This window comes from Manis javanica, chromosome 2 (genome assembly GCF_040802235.1).
Source record: "Manis javanica isolate MJ-LG chromosome 2, MJ_LKY, whole genome shotgun sequence".
Lineage (NCBI taxonomy): Eukaryota > Metazoa > Chordata > Mammalia > Pholidota > Manidae > Manis > Manis javanica.
The window spans coordinates 181,944,551-181,971,066 of record NC_133157.1 but is presented as its reverse complement, the minus strand read 5'-3'; the positions used below and the strand labels follow the sequence as shown (position 1 = coordinate 181,971,066).

Sequence of the window (26,516 nt, the reverse complement as noted above, 5' to 3'; positions counted from 1 at the left end):
ACAGGGATCACTCCCTCCTTCTCAATGTCCTTTCTTCTTTTGCCTTCTAGGATTCCACTCTTTCATTTGCTTCCTACCTTACTATCTTCTTTCTCACCTCTTTGTGGATTCCTTCTTTTATCTGATCCTCAACTTCTTAATGTTGGAATTGCCAGGCTTAGTCCCTCCTCTTCTCTATACTCACTCGTTATGATCCCTCTAGTCCATGGCTATATTGCTGGTGATTCACAAATGATTTCTGCAGCCCATACTTCTTTCTTAGCTTCATACTCTCTATTTGACCTCTCCACTTGGATGTGTAACAGACATCACAAACTTGTACATGTTCTCAAATGAATTTCTGTCTTCTTTCCAAAACCCACTCTAATCACAGTCTACCACATTCTGATTTATGTCAACTCCATCTTCCAATTGCTTAGATCAAAAACCTTATAATCTTTTGGAATCATTTTTTTACTTGTGCAATCCATTAGGAAGTCATATTGTCTCTACACTCAAAATATATCCAAAACATGACCATTTCTCACTACTTCCACTGCTACCACACCGTTGGAATTGGTCACAGGTCTCTCTTTTGGTCTATTCTCAACACAGACATTAATGTGATACTATTCAAATATGACAGATCATGCCATTGAGCTCAAGACTCTACAATGGTTTTCCCATTTCATTCAGAATAAAAGCCAGTCATTAATAGCATCTGAAGCCCTACATTCTCTGGAACCCAATACTCTCTTATCTTCACTCTTATTCTCTCCCCTGCTCACTCATCTTCAGTCACTGGACTCCTTGTAGTTCATGGAACATGTCAAACATACTCTTAACAGCATGCTGCTCTGGTTGTTCAGTCTTCTGGAATGCTCCTCCCTTACGTATCTGATTAGTTTACATCCTCACCTCTTTCAAGTTTGTTTAAATCTCACCTTCTCAGAAATATTTAGCCTGACTGAACACAACATGTTTCTATCCACTTCTGGCACTCCTAATTTCCCTTACTCTACTTTCCCTTTTTCATAGCACTTCCTATTTTATAAAATTCTGTAGTTTATTTATTATTTGTTTTTCTCATATCATCATTCAGTAGAACTTTCTGTGATGATGGAAATGTTCTATTTCTGTCCTGATGAATATAGTAGCCATCAGCCACATGTGGCTATTGAGCACATCAATGTGGTTAGTGCCACTGAAGAGCTGAATTTTTAATTTTAATAACCACACATGGCTAGTAGCTACCATATTAGGCATAGCTCAAGAATCTGAGTGACATGAGAGCAGTGGACTTTATTTCATTCACCAATATCTCCTAAACACCTAGCAGAGTGCCTGACACATAATAAGTGCTCAATAAACGTGGGCTAATGAAGGTATAATCAAAGTCTAAGGCCAACTTTTCCAAGGCTTTGTAGTCATTGGAGAGATAGGGGTAGATCTAGGAACTCATCACTTACGAAACCCACTTCTTTCCCAGCATGTCAAGGAAAAATCCAGAAACTTGGGCAGGGGCTTTCTGGAAGGCATGACCTGTAAGTGAGCTCAGTGCCTGGTTCTTGGTTCTCCTGATTTTACAAACACATACACTCACACATATGTATTAAGGACACTAGCCCTCCTGCACAGAATCCAAGCCTCCAGTCTCTGACAATATATAACAATGTAGTTTGTCTGTGGGCAACATCAGAATTCAGGGAAAATGCTCTCCACGGTCATGGTCTTACAGAGGAAGGTTAATTTGAATGTATCAAGCATTGCACCGTCCCAATGGTGAGGACACACCATATGAGGGCACACCTCAGCATTCACTGATGAAAAAGTTGAGATCACAAAATATGAGGTTTTATGTAACTACATCCTGGAAGCCAAGTAGAACTACCAAATAGCTGTGGAAATTTATGTGATCTTGCCACAATAAAGTACCATATAGGAAATTGAAGAACTATACAAAGAGTGATATTTTAAAAGCTATTCTGGAAATGAAAATAAAATCAGTCTTATGACAATAAATCAAGATTTTCAAAATGTTTCCTTCCAAAATGTCATTTGGAAGATCATAAAACCTATGTTTCAGTTATATTAAGGTAGTGGAGATACAAGGGTTTTACTAAAATGCAATAGTACTAAGGATTAGGAAATATTCTGCTTGTAATATCTGCATAGTTCCTTAGGTTACTAGTAAAAGTAGCAGATTGTTTCATCTGAACTTACTTTAAAATACTTTACCACATATTTGTACCCCAATGTTCATGACAGCATTACTCATAGTAGCCAAATGGTGGAACCAACTCAACTGTTCATTGATGGATAAACAGATAGACAAAAACATGGCATACAATGGAATATTATTCGGCCTTTAAAAGAAAGGAAATTCTGACACATGCTAGAAGATGGATGAAAATTGAAGACATTATGCTAAGTGAAATAAGGCAGACACAAAAGGAAATATTGTATGATTCTACTTACATGAGGGACCTAATGTGGTCAACTTCATAGACAGAGAAGTAGAATGTTGCTTGCTGGGTAGAGAGGGGCATGGAGAGTTATTATTATTGTCTTATGGGTATAGAGTTCTGAGTTTTATTTGACAAGATAAAAAGCTTCTGGAGATGGTTGGCAGTGATGGACAACAATGTGAATGTACTTAATGCTACAGAACAGTACACTTAAAAAATGGTTAAGGGGGTACGTTTTATGTTTGTACGTTTTACTGCAATAAAAAAATACATCAACATATGCAGTGTGATACTATGTGGCCATTACTTAGGTTAACCTATAACCTGGCACTGCCGCATGCTAATCAAAAAAGCACAGAGCAGGGCTGGGCTTTCTCATTGGCTGCCAGAGGTTTCTGTTTCCTGTACCTCAATCCATAAGCAGTACATTGCCAATTAACATACTGAAAGTCAGAAATGGCTTTTTATTAATTGACAAAATTAGTAGTCTGCTACGTAGCCTGGTGAATGTTAGAAATGGGTTCTCATTAGTGAAATAAAAAGTATTCATTATGTTTATATGTGAATGGCAGAGATATTTTAGGGACACTCCCCACACTTGTTTCACAAGGGCATAAAAATCCATTGAGGCCTGTAGCCTTTAGCCTCAGGAATGATGGTCTTGGCTAAATCCCTAAATAGTCCTATGTCCATCCAGGGACACTGGGAGATCCTGGCTCCCTGAAGCTAGCCATAAGGTTAACTGAATCCTGCCTCTGGAATCTTCATGATGGCCTTCAGTGAATATTTTGTGAAAGAAGGGGGGAAAAGCACCTAAAAATAGAGAGCTAGAACATTCTCAAGTTTATAAAACAAGTCATGTGAACTGTGTGTGTGTGTGTTTACTTGCTAATAAATGCTTGTTGAATGGACATTTTATGTGTGACAGTATTTGTCTGAGATTTCTGTTCATTATAACCTAGTATTGAAATTGTCAGCTAAGTAGGAAATCCAGGCCTCAAAACTTATTCAGAGGCCACCATGATTTACCAAAAAGAATCTAAGGGTCACAGGTGACCAAAACAGTTGATTAGTTAACAGTCATTAGCATAAAAGCCAGTGGAAAATTCTAGTATCAAAGATGTGGGAAACCACACCATGAAGAACTGGATACTAATCCTAGGAATTCACAATAGATGGTTTAGTTTACCCTCCTCTCTGGTTTTAGAGATAAAAAAACTAGGTTTAGAAATGTTGAGGGATCTTCTTGAGTGCAAATAAATTTCATAAGCAGAAACTGAAGGGAAACCTTTGATATCATCGTTTAAGAGCTACCGTTATTGAGAGATTATTATGTGCTGGGCATATTAGGAGGTACTTTAAAACGGGATTGCTAATTTTCACAAAATTTCTGCAAAGTGAATACAAGAGTGAAGTTCAGAGGCCTCATGCCAGCAGATTTGGTCAGTGCCCCTTCCACAGCCCCATGGCCCTCAGCTTACCTCATTAGATGTGGACCTCTTACTGTAAACTGTCTCCCAGGAGTGGAGCAAGCTGCAAGTCCTGGAGGTAATGCCCCTGGGATCAGCCCTCAGCTAATGATGAAAGCTTCCTCCCCCAGGCTGGGTACCTCTGAGCATGTTCTATACTGTCTCTCAGATCCCAGAATTCACCCAGTGGCCCACAAAGAGTAACCTGCTTAATAACACACTAATTATTAGCTTCCTTCCACTCTTGGACTCATTTCCTCACTCCCCACCAGAGCTTCATGGGATCACACTTCAAATAAACTACCTGCCTCAAATCCTTTTACTAACCTTTTGGTTGCAGTTTCGCAGATCCAATCCTTCAAATCCTTATCTCAGAGAACACTTTTGGGGAAAACCACCCAAGGCAATCATACAATTTTCCCAAGGTAACCTTGCCAGCCACCAGGTTGCAGAGTTGGACTATGAGCCCAGGTCACCTTCATTTGAGGATCCCACTGCTTTTCGACTGTACATATTCAAATTACAACTTTCTTCCTCACTAAGTAGAAATAACATAGAGGTGGGAGGAGAGAATAGACATTGCAGAAATAACTCTGGTGTTTTCTAAATGATTTGTTTGGTTGGTATATCAAGTTCTTATATCCTCAGATTTTATACTTCCCCATCTGCATGATAGCTATACCATGGAAATTATCTCAAATGTTTAATAAATATATTAGTTAATGTGGTAGGTTGAAGAATGGCCCCCAGAGATGCCCACAATTCTTGTCCCCAGAAACTGTGAATGCTTATTTATATGGTAAGAGGGAACTTTGCAGATGTGATGAAGTTAAGGGTCTTAAAATGAGATTATATTGGAGCATCTGGGTGAAGCCAATTAATCACTTATAAAAAAGATCTAGAAGGAGTCAGAGAAGAAGGCAATGTAATGAGATGAAAGCAGAGATTAGAGGGATCACTGTGAAGATGGAGGAGGGGGCCACAAAGTACTATGAACCAAGAAAAGGTAAGGGAATGGGTTTTTCCCCAGACCTTCTGGAAGAAACCATCCCTGCGAATACCTTAACTTAGCCCAGTGGAACTGCTTTCTGCCTTGTAACCTCCAGAAGTATAAGAGAACAAATTTGTGTTGTTTTAAGCCTCTAAGTCTGTGGTGATTGGTTACAGAAGTGACAGGAAACTAATGGTTGGCTAAACATGACTGGTGACACTAAAGGTATAATAATAGATAATATTTATTCAGCCCTTCCAATGTTTAGGCATAATGCTGGGCACTTTATTGGACCATCTAGTCTCATTCCCCAGAAGCCCTTTTGAGGAACTACTATAGTTAATCTCTTCATTTTACAGATGAGGAAATTGAGATTTAGAGAGGTTCAGAATTTGCCTCAAGTCACACAGCAAAAACTTGAACTCAGGCCTTTCTGACCCCCAAACCCTGTTCCAAATAAAACACCAAAATCTGAATCCTTGAAACTGCAAACAAAAAGAGGTCAATGAAAGGACACTCATCTCCAATGCTGCAAAGCACCTGGCCTTCAATTCCATGTTGAGTAAAGAGAAACAACAACATATACAACACATTCTTGTTGAACACAAATTACTCTGGCCTGATTTTCCCATCACAGAACCTTTTTCCTGTGCCCCTCTGTGCTTGTGGAAAAGGGCAGCTTAACTCAAACAGCACTGTTTGTTGGACAAGGTTTTATGTAGGTGTTTGGTTTCTAAGTTCTTAGCTTCTAGCTTCTCTGAGAACTGAGCCAACAAGAAATTCTTCTAGCAGCTGCCTGGGAATCAGAAGCAGCTTTGAAAACTCAGAAACAGATCCTTTTACTTTTTTTCAGTTTGAGTGCATTTTCATTTTTAAACAATTACAAAAAAGCTCAAGTGATTACATTCATTTGAGAACAGAGCAGGATTTGGTTCACACAGCCACATCTTGTCCTGCTGTACGCTCTTGCAGAGCAGGCTGTAGGCTTTCTATACCTTTTCCCTCTTTTAGCACCAATATAAAGTGAGCTATGAATAAACTGATGAGTAAGACAAACAGAGAGAGTAAGTTACTAGTCAAATGAATAAATAATGAGGGGCCAAATAGATGAAGAAAGTAATATGTGGGAAGGGACTTTGAGACATTACTGTCATGTAAGCTCTGCATCTATATATTTTAATCATATAACTTATACACTTGTAGGACATTAATAGCGATAAGGGAATTTCTTATGGAACTTTGTAAGAGCCATCCTTTATTCCAGGAGAGTAAAGTAGTTTTCATTTTGCCTATATCAACTCTGACCTACTGGTGCTGGCTTTTAGATCGCTATATGGCAAAGAGAACTAATGGACAAATCAAGACTCATTAGTGATACCTGCTTTGGACTCATTACAGGAGTTGTAAGAGTGCTGTGCCAGCACTGAAATCTTCTATGTGACCAACTGTGGGCAGAGCATACTGCCCAAATTTGTTTTAGGTCAATGCCATCTTCTCTGAAACTATCTTTATGAATATATAGCTTTCACTTCGGTTTCTTAAATAGTTTCTTTAACCGACAACCATCAAATCTTACTTTTTGCTTGTAGGCGTATCTGGAAACAATGACTTTAATTTGAGAATATATTTGAAAAGAAGTTTAAATCAATGATTGTCAAGTTCTCTGAAGATAAGAGGTTATACATGCCAAGAATCATTAACAACAATAAAGCTTTGTTTAACATTTCTTAACAATACAAATGTGGTTAAGTATTACTCTAATCAATTCCTTCACCAACTCAGTGAGTGGATGGGTCTTTACTTCTCACACAAAAACTCTGAAATGAACATACACAGTTTATAATAATTTAAATGAGTTATACAAATTTAACTTCAAAATCACTTCTAAAACTTACTTGGGAGTCTTAAAAGAATTTTCTGACTTGTACTGTTTTGAAATTATTCAATAAGCCATCACTAGATTTCACCTTTTTATCTATTTCTTCCTAGGCACACACATGCTAGGGCCTTTCTATTAACCTTTTCCCACTCTAAGAAAAAAACACCAGAATCAAAAGGCTATCCAGAACATTTTTCATCAATAATAACAATAATACCATACTTTTAAATACTTTTAATGACTTTTAAAAGTATTAAAATACTTTTAAATGACTCAAATTTACAACTTTTTCACCTATTATATCATCTTAATTTTTATTTAGTATATGCCTTACAGTATTATTCCCAAATTATACATATCAAATGAGGATATTGACTGACTGGCAGAGGTTGGTCACAACCCAAATGGTGTGACTAAGTCTATATCCCCAAGGCTGATGTGCCTGGTTTCTATTATATCACCATGTGATTCTCTGACCTGAATTAAGACCAGTTCCCCACTGCACCATATTGGGGTGGTGAGAATTCAGCACTAGAAGAAACCCCTTTCTCAGAAAAACATATTTTAACACTTTTTACTATAACCAAAATGAATAAGGGTGGAGTTAAATCCACTGAAACAAAAGTCCTTTCTCTCCTAAGTCTGACAAGTGTTAGGACTTCTTCCAGAGAATTCATCTTGGAAATCTGGCATCTTGGATATTTAAAGCTTGGTTAAAAAAAAAAAAAAAAGAACGACTGCTCTATTGAACTAAACATACTTAACAGGCCCAAGGCAGCCTCCCCCACAAAATTTCTCTCTGAAATTTTTTGTTTTATATGTATTTGTATATACGCACACACACAAACTCATGTTAATAATAGGGTTTAGTTTGCAAGTCGCCCTCTTTTTCAGTTTGAGTGCATGATCATGGGATACCAATGGCTGTTTCTGGAACCTGATTTGCATAAATACTCCCTTTTCTTTATGGAGGGGAATTTGGGGCTATTGCCAATTCTTTTAGCTACCTAAGATAAAACTCCAGAGGCATGTGATGTGACTCCTATAACAGCCAGATCCACTCAGATCGTGTGAAAGCTCACCTTGTGTCAGGGAAAGCAGTCAATCTGTATCATGCCTCAGGACATAATCTAAAGAGAATCTAGTCATACCCAGAATATGGCAATGGGTTACACTATCTAAATTTATTTCTCAAAATTAATTCTAGGGATGTTTGTAGAAGGTTTTTGAAAACAGTGTTCCTGGAGGAACAAGCAGGGTTTCAGTAGAAAGCTGTGTAGAGCTGGTGTGGAGAGGGGATTTTCCTTCTTTCTGAAGGACCTGGAAGCAGTTTGAGAGGGAGAAAGGCACTGGAGAAAGCCTTCTGGAATTGCTGTCAGGACCTGACATGGATGGGCCCCTACTAGACTGAGTATCTTGAGAGCAGAGACTGTCTTATTTGTGATTGACTCCCCAGGACCTGTGACAGTGATTGGCTTATGGTAGGAACTCTATGTATTTGAACTGAACTAAATGGTAACCAAATACAGAAAGCCACGACAAGGGAAAACTGAGTAGTGCAAGGTTGGGAAGACTGTATTTTTTGTGGATTCCCAGCTCTCCACACCAACCTATTGTGAGGTTTCATTGATATCTGAGAGAGGAGGGGGGAGACTTTGTAACTTTAAAAATACTCAGAAAACTGGAATAATGGAGAGGATAAAGGCAGTGATAAGAGACAATGCTGTGTGTTCACCAAACCATTTTATTTTTCTCATGAACACACAGAAAAGCTACATTTCCTAGCTTCCTTGCACCTAGACAGGACTATGTAACTTTTTCTGGGCAATGGGATTTTGGGCAGAGGTCATCTGTATACTTCCAGGACTGACTCCAGAAACCTCTCCCATAATCTTCCATGTTCTCTTTCTCTCTTTTTGCTTGTCTGGTTGATCACATGCAAAGGTTTTAGTGGAGGATGTCAACAGCCTGAAGCTTTGCACACAGCAAGGCCAGTAGATGGAAGGAGTCTAGGTACCTCAATAACTGTGTAGTGCACAACATCCTTTCCCAAACACTGATCCTCTATTGGATTATGACATGAGCAAGAACTAAATGCTAATTCACAGAGTCACTGAGATGGGCTTATTTGTTGTAGCTGTCAGCCTTATGTACCCTGATACAGGAGCCACTGAATACTGTGTTCTGTATAGGGATCTTGAACCTTTGATTCCTGACATAGAGGAGGACTAGAATATTTACAGATGACAATCATGTACATATTTGCATATATGAGTCACAAAAGCAATTTATTAAGCATTTTCCATATGTAAGGCACCAAATTCAAAAGAAAAGCAAACAAAGCATTTCAAAATGATTCTCTGTGTACTCACAAATTAAAAGAGAATATAAGGCTAACATATTCATCAAGTAGTCATGTCAGAGTTGGCCACTACCCACTTCACATTGCATATGGTCATTATTTTTCCTAAGAAAATGCATCTAAGAATAGTTCAATACTAAAAAAAAAAAAAAAAAAAGGGAACAGACTTAATGAATGAAAAGTTGTTGCAGTGTCCTGAGAAATGCACAAAATAGAAGAGCCAAGATCACTGGGCTGCTTTCTGAGGAGGAGCAGTATGACTCTATAGTTTGGAGAAATGGCACCAACAACATTCTCAAGACCAGAACCAAAGTGTTCAAATATGAAGCCTCAGGATAGCTTGATTCTTTCCTGGGATCTTAAGCAACCACTCAACTTCAACTCATTGCCCAGGAAAGTGAGTACAGATAGAAGGTACCTATTAATATCAGAATGGACAGAGTTCTGGGAGGGAAGCATATGTCAGTTTAAAGTTTCCCGGGCTGTACTTCCTTGACTTCAAAAATGCCTACATGGCAGCACCTAGGGGATTCTGAGCTATGATTGATTATGTTCCCCTGTTTCCCTCCCTGTAGGGAGAAGGGCTCTGCCAAAGTTTTTGCCTTTGTGTTACTCTTTCCCCATAAAGTAAGGTAATAAGAGGTAGTGTTCTATTTCCTACAACTACCCTTTAAATCCTTTCCACTCTTCATCCCTTGGCCATGTTCACCCATTAGGACTCAGCTTCTCAGGCACATGTCCAAAGCCACCTCTTTCAAAAACACTTTCCTGAGTTTTCTCTCTTCTCAGTTTCCATAGCATTTATACATTTTACTGTTTATAATATTTTGCCTAGATTTTGAGGTATTCTCATATCTTATTTCCTTTTCTAGGTGTCCAACTTGAGGGAAGGGCTGAACTTTATCCAAAGACCTAATTCAATTACAAAGTAGACATATATAATAAAAATTCTGAATTGACTTTACAGGCTCTCTCTCTCATAGAGTAATAGGATGGAATAAGGTTAGTATAAGGACGTGGAACATATTGTCCCTGTCTTTTTGTACTCTAGATTATTACTCCATGTATTCAAATCCTAACTCCACTAATTATAAGCTGTGTGACCCTGGTCAAGGTACTTACTTCTTTCATCTTTAGGTTCCTCATCCATTAAATGAGATTAATAATAAGATTATACATGTAAAACATTTAGAAAGTGCTTAGCATCAATAAATGTAATATTTACCTCCCTCACTACCACCACCCTAATTTCACTAGAAAGCTGTTGATGATCTTTGTTATTTTAAGCATGGATAGCAAACCCAAGTGCCTTCAGGGTCTAGGCAGGCAATGTAAGTGAGTAAAGTGGCTGAAGTTCAGAAACAGGTGGTGAAAAAAATACAAGTAGCCAATTACTAAATATCTACTATATAAAATATATTATATATATATGTGTGTGTGTGTATGTGTGTGTGTAAAACATTGTTGTAGATTTGCTATGAGAATACAGAGGTACAGAGGAAGGATGCCAAACAGCCTTAGATATTACATGGAGGCATAATAACAAAAATAGCAACAATAATGATTGCTAACATTTTCTGAGTGAGCTTGTTATTAAGTTATTATCTGAGCCGAGCCTTAAAACATAAGTAGAAATTAGCCAGGAAGATTAGAAAGGACGAATGTTAGAGGCAGAAGGAACAGCACATAAAAGGAGGTATTGTGAAACAAGTTGGTGTTTTTAAGGAACTTCTAGTGTGATGTTATGGCTAGAGTGAAGGTCCATCTGGAAAACTGGTAAGAGACCAGGATGCAGAGTTTGGTAGGTATCAAGTCATACAAGACCTTATATGCCATGACCAGTAGTTTGCCTAGAAAGCAATGGGAAGCCACATTTTGGAAGATAAGTAGAAACAATCTAGTAATGAGAATGCCTTAACCAAAGGAACAGCACAATTAATAGAGGAGAGGCTAAATTTATATGGCAGAATTGGCACCTCTTGGGGATCAATTGAATGGAGAGAGCTAAATGAGGAGAGCTCTAAGTCAGTGCAAAGTTTTCAGGTTTGAGTGACTAGGATGATAATTTGCTATTCCTAGAGATGGTTTGAGAGTGAGATAAAAGTTCAACATTGGACATGCTGCATTTAAGGATCTATTGGACATCGCTGTGGTAATGCTGGCTACATGGATCTTCACGTCTGAAAATATAAACTTGAGAGTCTACAGAGTTATAGTCTAGAAACAGCAAACTGAATAAAATGGGAAGAGTCCAAGAATGACACTATCTAGCACTTACTAACACTTAGACCAGTACAAGGAAACACCCCTGAAATGGAATGGGGAAGAGGGAGTGCAAACCAGGGGAGAGAAGTGTGCAGAAACTAGGAATAAGAATTTCAAGATGTGGGTGGTACTTAACTGTGCCAATGCCTTTGACCAATCAAGTAAGGAAAGGACTAGAACGAGCCCACTGACTTGACCAAAAGGAGGACCTTTGAGTCCTTGGAAGGGTAGTCCTGGTGGACGGCTCCCAGTGGAATGCAGATTGGGTGTGAAAAGGAATGAGGAGGAGTGAGGCTTGGCTGCAGAGGAAAGAAAGCACTGGAGGGTTATGGCGCCGCATGAAAGGGTTTGTTTATTATTTATTTAATAAAAAACACTTGAGAATATTTTATATACTGAAAGGAAAACTTCAGTGAAGAGAGAGACTGGAAATTACAGGACAGAAACAGTTGCCAGTTTGAGGTGCTTGAGGGTGTAGAACCGTACAGGACCCAGAAAACAGCCCTGGTTATTCAGAGACATACACATCCTACTGTATCCAAAAGGGAAAGTAGGAATGGATGGATAATGGACTGTGCTTTGCTGAGCAAGGGAGGAAATGGAAGGTGGGGAAATGAGGTCAGTGGTTTGGGACAATCTGGAAGAGGAACCGACTGAGGATGTGCAGCAGGAGCCTGAGGCCTCATCAAGGGCCCAGCTTAGGTTGGAGGCCGTGAATCTGCAGTGACACCGAATTAGTGTATACATGATTTTCTCAAGCACCCCTTGCTCATGTAGATAAGGCATCGAGGGCAGATGAATGAACTGATCCAAGATGTCTAGGCATCTGGAGAAAACGCTCATGCTTATGAACTGCTTAGTGATTTCCTTAGCCTGATATTTCATTATGAGTCTGAACAATTTGCAAACCTGCAAATCATCTGAGAGTTGCCCAAAGCTGTGTTGAATACTAATTCATCTAGATAGACAGTGTAACCTGCAAGGGAATTGGGGCCTTTAAACTCAATTCTTTCACAACACTTGAGAAATGAATGGAGAATTATGTGTCCAATTCTTAATCCTTGGAGAACCAAGCACAAAAGTGTTTTATAAGAGTTATCAGAGAAGAGTTTTATTCCTCTCAGAATACTTATTCTGAAAAAAGAAAAAAAAAAGAGGAAGGAAAAAGGAGCAAGGAGGCTTTCACATTCCCCCAACGAGAGGGAGGGGCTTACCAAGGGCATTCCCTATCCCTGTTGTGAAGCCTCATACCTTATGCTGCCAGAAACTCTGGACATTGGTAGTTATAAACCCTTAGATTTAAAGTAGAAGGCAAATAAATAGCAGGTAAATGGTTTCCCTTAAAGATTTCATATTCTGATTGGTGGTTTAGTGTCTCAATAGGCTTAGTCTTTATAAGGAATAGAGAAAGGAAATGGGCCATTGTCCTCTCTGCCCAGGGTAATAAGCATCAGTCTGTAATTATCTATGCCACTCATATGGCACAAACTGGGCTCTTTCTCTTAGTTGCTGACATCTCTTGCATAAGGATACGTCTTCACTGAGTGTCTCTGCAGAAGTCCCTGTTGAAAAAAGGAATGCGTCACCCATACTCTGACTTCATTCTATGTTGATATGAAAATGAACATTTCATAGGCTTTAAGCCTTATGATTCTGAGTATAACCACATCTGAAAGATTTCTGACAGATTTCAAAAGTAGTGGGTTTTAAAACTAAATACTGCATATAGTTTTCTACTGAGTTTTCATCCTACTTATTTCCCTCTTAGTTATGAAGCAAGAAAAACTCTGAAACATTAGCTGCTTTTCCCATAATTTTAGCAGCCAATAAATTCAGTATTATGTCTTAATACCAAGTGCAATATATATATATATATATATATATATATCATACATAAGTAGATAAAATAGTAGGAAGCATGTGTTTTGTTGGTTATTGAGTCTGGACGTATTCAGGATAATTGCAAATTATTTGGGATGGTAAGAAGTTCAGATGGGGTTGCTATTTCACATCTATCCATCCTTCCATATCCATTCCTCCTTTCGATTAGCCTTTGGGAACCATTTCATTCCCCTTGCTTTTCCTTGTAATTTCCCTACTGACCCACTGCTTCATGGGGAATAGCATCGCTTTACTCTTCTTAGTGTTCCTACACCCCTAAATGTCCTTAATGCATAAGATCCTAAGTGCTAGAGACATGCAACTTGAGATCAGATAAACTGATCATCAACAAACAATGAAAAAAGCTGAAGATTAATGAGAAAAACAGCACTTTAAAAGAGAACCTGAAATGTTCATGACAAAGAAATCATACAGTTCTAAAACTGACTTTATAAGACATTTGATCTGAAAAAGAAGAATGCAGCCCTGACATCTGGGAACTGGTGTCTGGTAGGGGTCACAGCTGCTAAGCAAGCCAGGCCATCGTGTTCTCCTGCGGGACACATGAGGAGTCTCACAGAACGCTGGAATCGGACAAGGACCTTCTGTCAATATGACAAAGTGAGTCAGAATAAGCCCCTTCATAATTTTGTGTAGGCCTAGACTAAATCAAAGTCACTGTATAAACAACAAAACACTAAACATCCCCTCTTTCTTAGCAGTATGAGTGGCTGCTGCCTCTTTACCCATTACAACTTTTGTCTCCTCCCTACAGGTAAGATTTCTAAGATGCCCAGTTATGGAATCTCCCCCCTTTCAAGAGCACCTACTCTAGAGCAAACCCCTGCTTCCTCCCTAAACCCTTCCCGAATCACATCTGCTCTAGAGCAAACCCCTGCTTCCCCGGACCCTCCCTAAACCCTTCCCTAATCACACCCAAATCCCCAGGCCCTATCTCACATCCTTTGACCAAAGTGCCTCATGGTTCCTCCTGGTGTGTGTCCCCCCTCACTGCAGCAGGCAGTAAACCCACCTTGTCCCACTGCAGGCATCTCCGTGGACTTCCACAAAGCAGAGGTTACGGGGCCGCTCACCATACACCGCTCTGATGTGAACTGCACAGTGTCAGTGTTTGGAAAAGATGAGGTGGGTAGAACAATGAGAGAGATTTCTCCAGTGGGCAGTAAGTCACTAGATTTCTTCAAGAGAGAAATACACCTCTTGTTACCTTGCTTTATGGGAAAGGAGTAATACAAAGGCAAGAACTTTGTCAGAGCTTCTCTCCCTACAGGGAGGGGATCAGGGGAATGTAATCAATCATGGCTCAGAATCCCTTAGTTGCTGACATGCAGGCATCTATGGAGTCAAGGAAGTACACCCTGGGAAACTTTTAACTGATACATGCTTCCCTCCCAGAGCTCAGTCCACTCTGATATTAGTTGGTACCTTCTATCTGTACTTTTAAAACTTTCTCACTCTTACTTTTATCTCACTCTCTCTCCAACCCATCTCTAGGAAGAGAAAATTATCCTAATTACTTAAACCTGAAAACTTTGCATTGCCTTAGATCTCTAAGATTTACCTCTAGATTTCTCTAGGGTGGGCAAGGATGCATCCTTTAAAAAATTCCAGTTCAAAAGAAACAACTTTCCTCCACTCAGTTCCTTCTCTCTTACATAAAGTCTTATATATAGGCACCCACGCACTGACTCATGATTGGGAAGGTTTTTGTGGTTAAACCTGACTTTTTATCCCATACAGTACTCTAGGCTAGCTCAGCAGCTGTTTGTTATTTTGGCAAGTCAAATATGGTTGACCTCCTAAATTCTGAGTGTGGGAAATGTAAGATTTCCAAGGGCACTAGTTAGACGTGGTTTAGAAATGTGACATGTAATCTGGCACCTCAATATCTTTATAGAAAGGAATTGAGACAAGATGAAGGAAAAGTAGAAAGATGTAGAGATAGTCTCTGAAAAGGTGGTTTTATAATCCATCATCTACAACTGATGGGAAATTATTATAAAACATAAGGAAAATGCTGGGTTTTCTATGGCTGTTTGGTTTTTGGAAATCTGTTACTTATGTAACTACATTACCATGTAGAAATTAGTTTATTTTTATAAGCTACGCCTCAACATTTGTCAGAGCATTGGTATTACGTGGGTAGAAGGCAAAGATGATTTCTCCACTCATACGCTAGAAAACTGAGTCACAATAACAAGTCACTCAGCACTGCCAAAGCTCCATCATCAGAGTCCTGGGACTCACCCAGGTCTTCCCACTCCAGGGCACTCAGTATCCACCAAACTGCTGTTCATGCCAAGTAGCCTACTTGCTATACCTTTGGTTCTGAACCTGATAACTTGAATTAGCCTGGGAAAACACTGTCTAGATCATGTAGTTCTTAGGTGGTTACAATAGGTAGTTGCTGTTTGAACACATGAGCAAGGACTCGGAACCCATCCTGTTCCTCAAAGGAGGATTCCCAGACACCCTACATCTTAATCTTCAAGGGAACTTAAGGAAAATGGATTCTGGGTCTCATCCCAGATTTACTACATTACTGTTTCTGGGTATGGGTCTCAGGAATCTGCATTTTTAACAAGCTTTACAGGAGATTCTTTATTACATTGTTTGAATACTACTGGTCCAGGGTAAATGTTTGCAAAAGGCCACTGAAGGATAAACAAAGGATCAACACCCCAACCCCATCCCAAGTAGATTTCAGTACACATAAGGAGTAGTGCTGAGAAGGAAAAAAGTGGCCAATGCTTAATTCAGGAGCCACCAAGCAAAAACTTCAGAGGGCCCTTCTTAGTTTTTATTGACTAGAAAATAAGTAGATCTCTGGCAGAAATGGATCCAGAGTTTATTCAGATCCTCTTGTAACAAACTGCTGTTGTTATGACTATGGGATGGGGGTGGAGGTGGGGCTATAATAATAGCAGAGGCAAAGGAACTAGCCTCTTGGGATATTAACAGACTCTGTGGCCTCAAGTCCAGTTTTGATTGATGGCAAGACTAGGGACTATATCCCGGATCATAATATTGCTTATAGCCCTGTGCTTTTAGGAAATAAGTAAACATGTAGCAAGAGCAAATAGAAGCAATGCAATTTTCTTAATAGCAACAGCTGCCTAGGTATCTTGTGAGTGGTAATATTATAAATTATTCTTATTTTAACTAGAAGGATCTCCTATAAAAGGTATTTAAAGCACAGCTTGGACTTCATATTTTATAACTAAGCTGCATACAATCTATTTCTTCCTGTATATGTAGTTCATTTTAGCCAGGCTGTTCTTTTAAGCTATCTGTGGGTAAAATTAATCAAGTGTGATGAAAAAAGTAGAATTTTTAAAACCAGGGCCTAGGTGCCTCATAAACAAACAAAGGCAATGCAGAGTAGTGAGGTGCCTGTGGTAACAGAGCTAAAAGCTATCAGCCTCTAGCATTTAGTCTCAATTAGTCTCATTTTCACTATTGAAACTGATTTTTCAGTTCTTCAACAATTGTATAACATTTGAAAAATCATAGTAAAATCACATTCTAATATTTTAAAAGATATACTGAGTTGCACAGTTTATAATAAGGTAAGTAAATTGTATAAAATTCTTCTACAAAAGTCGCATCTGGGACCTGAATGCAGTATACTGAACCAAACAACGGGTATTAAGTGAGGCCAGTGAACCTTTCAGCTTCCTTTTTCTGAATGGTCATCTTGAACACAGATGTTTAAAATATGCTACAGATGTATAAGTCAAGGTATATAGCTACTTATAAAACAAAAATTCCATTGATCAAAGATGAAATATTTACAGTTTTACCCCACTACCAGCTTTACAACTAGTTTGGTGAATATTAATTACACTTACACGAAATTCATTACCACTGCTTTCATCACTACCACTTCTCGTTCACCACCAATATTTTCAGGGCAAACGCAAAGTGTGAAATACTGTCAAAGAAGTAAGTACTTTCTCTTTGAAATCATATTATGAAGAAAATGGGTGAAAGAAAAGAGCTATTTTTCTCTTTATTTTTAACTCTTGTTTGGATGTAAGCTGTTTAATAAATGGAAGTCAAATATCCTTGGATGACAAAAGAAGTTTCCAATATGATCTTATAAATTGTGCATGTGTATCACTAGAACACATAACAACCATAGGTATTTCACTTTAAAATTTGACCATGTGCTTTAAATGTATAACTTCTTTTTAAACCAGGTACTGCAAATAGGCATTTTTTAAAGCCAGATACAGACTATGAATATAAAATACCCATGTTAGCAATAGCCTTTTGTGTTTTTTAGTGAGATCTTTTCAAATTAATCTTTCAACACTCATATTGAGAAATCCCAGTTCTTGTCAGTTCTCAAATTTAATGACAGCCTTTTACATTTGTGATGTTCAGGATGAGAATGAGGTAATGAATGCACAAACCTGGCTAATTTAGCTTACCTTTAGTCCACAGAATTAATGCAACTGGATTCCTAGTGGAAAACCTTTTTATATTTAAAATTCTGTTTTGGGTTTCTTAATTTACTATTCAAGATGTAATGCTAATTACCATTATAACAAAAGATTAAAATAAAGAGAAGAGTTTGCTCTTCTTTGGGGTGGTGAGGTCTTGCTGAGGAAGGACTGATGTTAGGCAGGGTGAAAGCCCATGACCTCTGCTTCCAGCAGCTGGACAAGGTGTTCTCAGCCAGGTAGCTGCCTGACAAAGCTGGGAGCCATAGGTTGTCTGGATTCTACCTCTCTTTTTCACAGAGCAAGGCCGTTCTTTCTGTCCCATGTAATTTACAGCCATTATCATAGATATTAGATGTGGAAAGACTTGGCAGGTCACCTAATTTCCCAGCCCTTGCACAGAAGGCTCCTGTTGAATATTTATGAGGCAGTTGCCACCAGGTGCCTGTAGAAACCAGCCTATTAGCAGTCATGGTCATTTACCACCACCTGAGGGGCAAACAACATCAAAAGAGCCTTAAAACATAACCATAAGTGGAAAGATAAATAATGAAGGAATTCTGCATTCTAAACATTTGACTAATTGTAAAATAACTAGGTTTATTAAAAGCTTCCATAGAAGCTAGATTCCTCTTGTGTTTGCAGATCAGTTGAAGAAGCTCTAAACAATACCTGGTGGTAGCTTTCTTTCCTTTTGCGTAGGAAAATCTCAAAATGGGCTCTTCCCACATCAGAGATAGAGCACGCTCCAAAAGCCAACCTGGAGGACTCTTGATTTACGTGCCATAAATTTAATTAATACAAGACAGCACAGCACATACTTGATTAACATAAAACAACATTCTCAGTAATCCTCTGGGACAATGTGAGTTTTGAGACATATTAAGCTGCCTACAAAGTAGAAACTGGAAAGAGGATCTAGCACTATTTAATGTATGGGATAACTCAGACACAAATCCAGATGAATCAGGCACCAAGCAGATTTGTGTGTGTGGAGCTGGATGTGTATCCCTGGTGAATCAGGCTCACTGACTATAAAGCCTGCAAGAACCAAGAAGCTGCAACCCTTTACTATTTTCAACATAATCTCAGGGGGTAAAGAAAGCAGAGAAGGAAAACAAGCTTTTCAGTTAGAGTCGCACTTTCAGATCTGCGCTGCACCTCATTCCCGTTAGGTAAGTGCTCCTAGCCCGCCGTGGCTTCAGTTTCCTCATCTGTAGAACAGAAAGAGCAATATCTACTCAAATGGATATTAAGAGGAGTAGATAAAATAATAAATGTAATGCATTTGGCACCGTACAGGTCTTCAATAAATATTAGCTGCTCTTTCCCCCATGAACAGTCTATAGTTGCATTTAAATGCTCATTTCTAGATGACAGATTACTTAGGCATACAGCAAAAATTTATTACAGCTAAATCTGCATGGCTATAGATGCAATCAAATATTCAAAATATTTCTAACCTATTGAACAGTAGAACAGGGTTTTTAAGTGCCAAGCAATTAAAATTGCTTCCTTCACATATCCTTGAATTTAATAGCAAACTGACACAAAATTTAATGCTGGAGAAGAGGGATGCTCATGCATCCTGTTTTCTGCAATTGAGGGAAGTGGTAGCCTAGAACCTAACAGCTTCCTCTTGTCTGTAGAATTCCCAAAGCTCCTCAAGCTTCCCCTTCTCAGGAAACACTAAAGAAATTGTAGGTCACTTCCTCTTTCCTCCAATAGGGTAGTAATTCATTTAGATATTAAGGATAATTAAGCATTATAGCATGCTTGATATTTAAAGATTAAGAAACCCCATTAACCACCATGGATGAAACTACCAGTGACTTCAACCTCAGCGTCACCTTTCCCTCCTAGTTCTTCTTTCAGACATTAAATAATTCTTTCAGGTAACGCTCCTACTAGAATTCACTTAAATGTTCATAATATTAGTAAGAGATGCTTACCATGTCCAAAAGCAGTGCCTTGCTTGTAAATGAAAAAAAAATTAATGCTACTATGGTCATGCCTACCCAACGTTAAAAATTTGGGTGAAACAAGAAAAAAATGTCAATACCTTGGATATTGCCAAATAAGAATAATCTTATTCCAGGTGTTAAGATTAGAGAGAGAAAATATCTGGGTAGATGACTTGGAGATTTGGATCACTTTTCTAGCCTTTAGATACTTCCTGAATAATAGGGTTCACAGAACGAAAAACATTATATGCTTACAGGCCAGGAAGTGATCCAAATAAAAGAGGGAATAATTCCAGACAGGGTCCCAGTGATTTATCATTATCAAGATCATATTAAAAAAAAATCTGACCCAAATCTTGACTAAGAACATGAGGACATGAAATCAGAATTAAGTAGTATTCAAAAACCAGACAAAATCCAAGAGCAGCCAAAAAATATACTATTTACAAAAGAATGAATTAAAGCAGCAATTTACAAGGAAGCCTGATGGGTATGTAAAAGAAAGTCTTTAGGCTTATTGCCTGGCATGGTTCTTTTGGTACAGACACATACACACACATACACACACAAACACATATCATAATGAGGGAAAGCAAAAGGGAATGACTAGTTTCTTTACAAGGCACATAAACACATTCTCAGGCAAAATTAAACTCTTTAGTTCCATGACAGTTAAAAAGCACACACTTTGTAAATGTCCCAGAGGGCCTGTGACCCGAGGCACAGGGAAGCACATGCCATGATATGAATGGCTTTGTGTGTGCCTCTGTAATCGTCAACAGATGTGGCATGCCAACAGGCTAGAAGTACAGCTTCCACTTAATGCATGCTTTTTGGTGACTGACAGGAAGGGAGGCTTAGAAAAATGAAGGTTTGATGAATGAGGCATCCTGCTTAATTGTACTAAACTGTTTAGTGCAGATTTTCATAAATAGATTCAACAGTTGAGAAATGGGAAACCTTTCTTTGATTCTCTCAAGAAAAGTAAGGGAGGGGTAGAAAGGAAATGAAAGAAACACAAATCATGTTGCCATGGGAAACAAACTGTATAAATCAGGCATTTATGTGGTTATACTAGCAGAAATTAGAACAAAATTGGTACTAAGATCAGATGTTATAAAAATTAAGAAAATATATTCCTTCACTGTCGAGGTACTTTCATCAATTTTCTCCCTACATTTTAGTGATTTGGTACTAAACTTTTGAACAATTTAAAGTCCATAGCTGACCTTTATTCATGTTTGTTTTATATAGGCAAGTCTGTGCTATTTATCTCCTGCTCCTTCTAAGTAAGGGTTCACAAGTAGACTGCTCCTTCATTCAAAACACCCTTGTTTTGCATGTAAAACAATTTTTACTTCTGAAAAAATATGGGCTTTTAGTTATGGAGTCAATACCAGAAGGGGCTTACAAAGGTCATTCTTTCATTTTCAGGTCAGAGAAGATGCATTTTAGATAGATAGATAGATAGATAGATAGATAGATAGATAGATAGATAGATAGATAGATAGATAGATAGATGCATACTATATTAATATCACTGTCTGGGATGAGGCTCCTTGCCAGTATAGGCAGTCCATAGTACAGAATCTAGAACTTGATATTGCCCATGAGAGTCAGAGTGCCATCTGTATCCTTGGCTGTGAGCCAGCTGGCTTTTACACATTAACTAATACAATTCTTCCACCAACTCTTATCAACCCATAATCAATTTACCTTGGCTGAACAGGAATTGTAAAGAGGCTTCAAAATCCCCAGAAGCATAATTTGACATAAAAGAGCTACTAATGCTATTAATATTGGACTTCTTCTTCTTCGTTTCCTTCTCTGAAGGATTACACTATGTTAAGGTGAAGTGAGTCAGGTGCTTTCCTACACAATGCCACTGAACCCAGAAGGCAGCAGGGTGATCTGAAGTGAATGCCAGCAGTTCTCTCAGTCATTTATGTAACTGCAAAGTTCGTGTGCTAAGACCCCAAGGTCAGGGAGTACCAATAATACTTGTTCATCTTTTGCAGCGTTTTGTAGGATATTCAAGTATATGTCCAGACAGTCTCTCTAACTGGGTCTAAATACATAACAACATGTTCATAGCAAGGCCTCTTCAGTAATTTTTTAAATATAAAACTATCCCCCAAACCCTAAAACCACTTACTGGAGATCAACTGTGTACAGTGTAATTGACTTTCAAAGGCATTATCACTTATCAAATACATTGAATTCTCACAATAGTCCTGTGAAATAATATTTGCTTCATTTTACAGATCAGGAAACTGAAGCTGAGAAGTTAAATAACTTGTCAAAGCACACTGCTATAAAGTGATGAATCCTGTTCCTCTTTCCTGACACTTGCTGCCTCTCCACCACAAGTGTCAGGTAAGTGCCTAGAACAATCCAAATGTTAACGGGTGTCTCTGGGCCTTTTGTGATTGTTCTTCCTCTCTGCCTTGTTCTTAGCTACCATACAAAGTGCAGTAGCTGTAGACTGTGTTCCTATGAATAACTGCTAACTTCTCCCACTTGTGTGGGCAGGAGAGCCTGTGGAGTGGGATTGGGAGGAGAGAACACTCCAGGTATTGGATGATGCAGACACAACTCGTCCAACTCCTCACCTGCCCTTCAACCTGAATGTCCCAGGGAAACTGGACCAGAAAGGCTAAGGAATGCCTTTATCACCCTAACTTCATTGGAGTGGTGATTATCGTGTACAGGTCATGAAGAGCAGAGGGACTAGGTGTTTTCAATTCAAGGTATTTCTTTATTGTTTCTGTGAACTTCCTGTTGTCCTTTCTCATCTGCTAATAGATCCTAGGATGGCAGATATTTTATGTATTTTATATATTTTGAATAAGGTCCCAACAGTGAAAATAAAGATGGTTACTGTGTTCATCAGCACATTACTCCTTCTCCCCATGTAAGGACTACACATCTTGGCCACAGGGATGGACACAGGAGCCAAGCTGGGCTGCTGTGACTTCCCAAACTGAATTGGATGTGAAAAATTGCTTAGCTGTTTGGTGCTTAAGAAGCTTTACAGATGCAAGTGCCTATGGTCATAGTTTATCCTCTAAGAAGACAGCTGGCTTGAGAGAATAAAGGTACTATGAAAGAAGTTGGAATAAGCACCAGAGAGATAGAAAATGTGTCCCAACAGCATTCAACGCTGGAATCCATGAGACCAAGTCCAATCATATTCTTATTGTGGCTTGCTTAAATTCCCTATATTTGCTTCAAGTCATCTGAGTTGGGTTTCTGTACTTAGTACTGTAGGAGTCTGGACTAATACAGAAATCTTGCTTTAATAACTAAAATAATAATAGTGGCTTCTTGAGTTTTAACTTTGTGCTTACACTGTCTTTATTTTTTCCTCATTATAATCTCATGAGACAGGTATTATTATCACCATCTTATTTATGAAGAAATTGAGGTTCTAAGAAGTTAAATGACTTTTCTAAAGTCACACGGTTAGACAGTAGTAGATCAAGATACTGAACCCATTTCTACATGGCTCCTAAATCCATGATCGTAATGTCTAAGCTATTTTACACCTAAAAATGGTTCTCAATTCTGGCTGCATATTGGAAGCACCCGAGGAACTTTTGAAAATGGGTATGCTTCCAAGTTTGCACAAGTATAGCAGGCACTATTCACATAGATTATATCGAACTAGTGCTGGAGAGGTTGGGGGGATTGGGGGATGAATATGTTCTTGGCAAAAGGGACTCCATGGACTTGTGCAACTGTTGCAGCCTTGCAGACCAATTAAATCTGGTTGGGCCTCAATGCTGATACATTTTTAAAAGCTCCCCAGGTGATTTTAAAGTCCAGTCAGGGGTGTGAACTATGCTGTAACCTAAACACAAATTTTGTGTTTATATGGGCTTTGACTGGATCTACACTAGCACAAAATAAAAAATTAAAGCTCAGGGCAATTGAAGCTAACATGCCAAGTAAGTGACTGATAAAATTTTCAGGGTATCTCATGTAAAATCTTCTGCTAAGAATATATAAACACGAGTGTGCAGTCACTGACCCTTCTGGGCAATGGCTCTACTTCTATACTGCACTTTGCACCATAGTGCCAACTAAAGACATTAAAGCAGTGTCTATGAGTATGTCCATCCTTAAAAGACATGAGTAAGAATTAATGAGCTACTTCTGCAAACATTATGGATTTTGTAAAGATATGTCCAGCAAACACTTTCACATAGGTTTAAACCTTCCACAAGTGGGTAGTTTTGGGTAGTGATGAAGGCCATGTCCTATTCTATATAAGATTCTGTTTTCTCACCTGCCAGGAGATTACTTCAGCTGTTACAGTTAGAAGAGAGGCAGGAAAAAAGGAAGGGAGAAAAGGAGAGAAAAAGAAAGAGAAAGAGAAAAAGGATGGAAGAAGAAAGGAAGAAAGAATACTAAGGACATACTTCGTAACTAGTCCAATGATAGGTAACAGCCCACTCAGATGTCCAAAGATTCATAACATTTCACAGAGCTCAACCATACTTGATTTGTGCATTATGAACTGGAAGAACAATTAAGATAGCAAATGTCACATTATAAAAGAGCATTTAGTTATACCATGAATTATTAAATCTTAAACTTTCTTATAAAAACAGGATGGCATTTAGGTTCCAACTGGGATCTCAGGCAACTTTTTCAGTTTTAGCTCTATTTTCCTGTGGTAAGCTAAACTTTAGCCAAACCAGACTGCTCATCATATCAAGAATGTGTTGTACTTTCTTACCTACACTATTTCACTTATCCTCATCTTCTCATGGAATGTACTTCCTCTCCATCCAACAAATTTCTATTCTTTCTTGAAAGTCAGGTGAAATGCCACCACTTCTGTGATGCCTTACCCAATTAAGTGCTGCTCTTGCCTGAACTTCTATTGAGGTTCTGACTGAACTTCAGTCTTCCCATGTCCAAACCTTCCATTAACTGGTGAGCAGAGTGTACCTTATATATGACATTGGAATAAAAAAGACTGATATGTTAATTATGGCTCCTCCATTTAATAGTTTTGTGACTTTGGACAAAGGAAACTCCTTGATCCCCAACCGTGTCATCTGAAAATTGATAACAGAATAGTAATATATACTTCAAAATCTTTTATATGAGATAATGTATGTAAAGCAGCTAGGACAATACTTGACATATAGTAGACACTCAATTCAGGTTCAATTCCTTCTTTATTCCTATTGTCTGAATATCATATAGCACTTACTAGGTATCTCTTGAATTCATGAAATTGTGAAATTGTCAAATTTCACAGTCTAAGAATAAAGAACAAACAAAAGTATGGCCAAAGGATCCAATTATGACATTACAAGCGAATCATTTTAATTATTCCTATCTACAACCTCGTTCCTGCTTTATAAGGAAAAATTGTAAATAACCATGTAAACATTTTAGAAATCAGTAGTTTCAGGTTTAAAAAAATATGAAAGATGGAAATAATATCACATTCAGGGAAATTTGTATTATAGGTTAACAGAAATGTGTACATTTCTAATAAAATACATGCTAAAGACAAAACAACCTGCAAAAAAATGTTTTCGATAACCATGCTGTTGGTTATGTGGTCCTATTCCTCTGAGGTAGTTGTGTGTGTACCTTCAGATAAAGCAAATGAGTGGCATGTTGCTGCACTAGGAATTGTATTTTTGGCAAGGGAAAAAGGAGATGCAGATTTAATACCAATGTGATAAAAAACAACTTTGTAAAAGTCCTGGGTTTGAATAGGAAATGTACAATTCATAATAAATTTTTTCTTTAGAGTAAAAAAAAAGATATTTCCTAGTTCCATCCACTGAAAAGAACTAGAAATAATGACCAACCCAGCAGCAATAAGCACACTTAACATTCAGACTGTGGCCTCTAAATACCATGGCCTAGTAGAAGAAACTGGGCTTTTTGGAGAAATAGTTGCTTCTAGAGCTGAGGTGGGAAACACACAAGATAATGTGGAACATTTGTCACATCAGAATACTATCAATAACTACACATGTCATATCAAAAGGACTCTGCAGCCAGCTTAAAGAGACTCTCACTGGCTAAATATGGGACAATTTGAGCATTAATAAGCATAATTACTACAAAAGAATGAGGCACATATAAATTTTTTAATCTGTTAGTAAATAATAGTAGTAAAAAATAACCCAGTTAGCTATCTTTGGATGATATTAGCAAACAAACTAATAATGTTTTAAAATAGGTAAGTAAAGAGAAAGAATGAAATCTTTACTACTTTTCTTACACAAAAATACCTCAGGGTAATCAGATAGTCAATAAGGGGAAAGTTCTTTTTTATAGAATTAGCTCAAATAATAATCAAAGTTACCACTTTGCAACCCCCGTTGAAATAATGGACCTACACAATAATCTTCAATGATGGCTGGCATCATAAAAAGAGAGACAACCAGACATTACACCTAATGGAAATAAATAGCAACACCTGAGTATACTTGCCAAAAAAGAAAAAGAAAAAAAGAAAAGAAAAATCAAACACATCATATCAAGCATCTAGATTTAACTACCAATTCATAGGAAATATAAGGGACAAAGGGAGGAAGCATGTTAAGGGATTCCACGGGAATGGATTGTAGGAAATCCTGCAGTACAAATTAGTTTGTTTCTTTAACAAATAAGTGGCAAGAAAGAAAAAAGATGGAGGTAGAACCTATGGATTAAAAGAGACTTAAGAGACATCTACCATGTCAACCAAATGTATAATTTGAACCTCATTGGAGTACTGGATTAATTTAAAAAACTATGAGGGAAAAACAG

At 38.2% G+C, this 26,516-nt stretch overlaps 1 protein-coding gene across 1 annotated transcript in view; it reads right to left on the bottom strand.

The window, feature by feature from the left end:
• CPQ (carboxypeptidase Q) overlaps positions 1–26,516 on the bottom strand; it is a 604,930-nt gene that overhangs the window by 49,143 nt on the left and 529,271 nt on the right. The gene's annotated exons all lie outside the window — the stretch shown is intronic.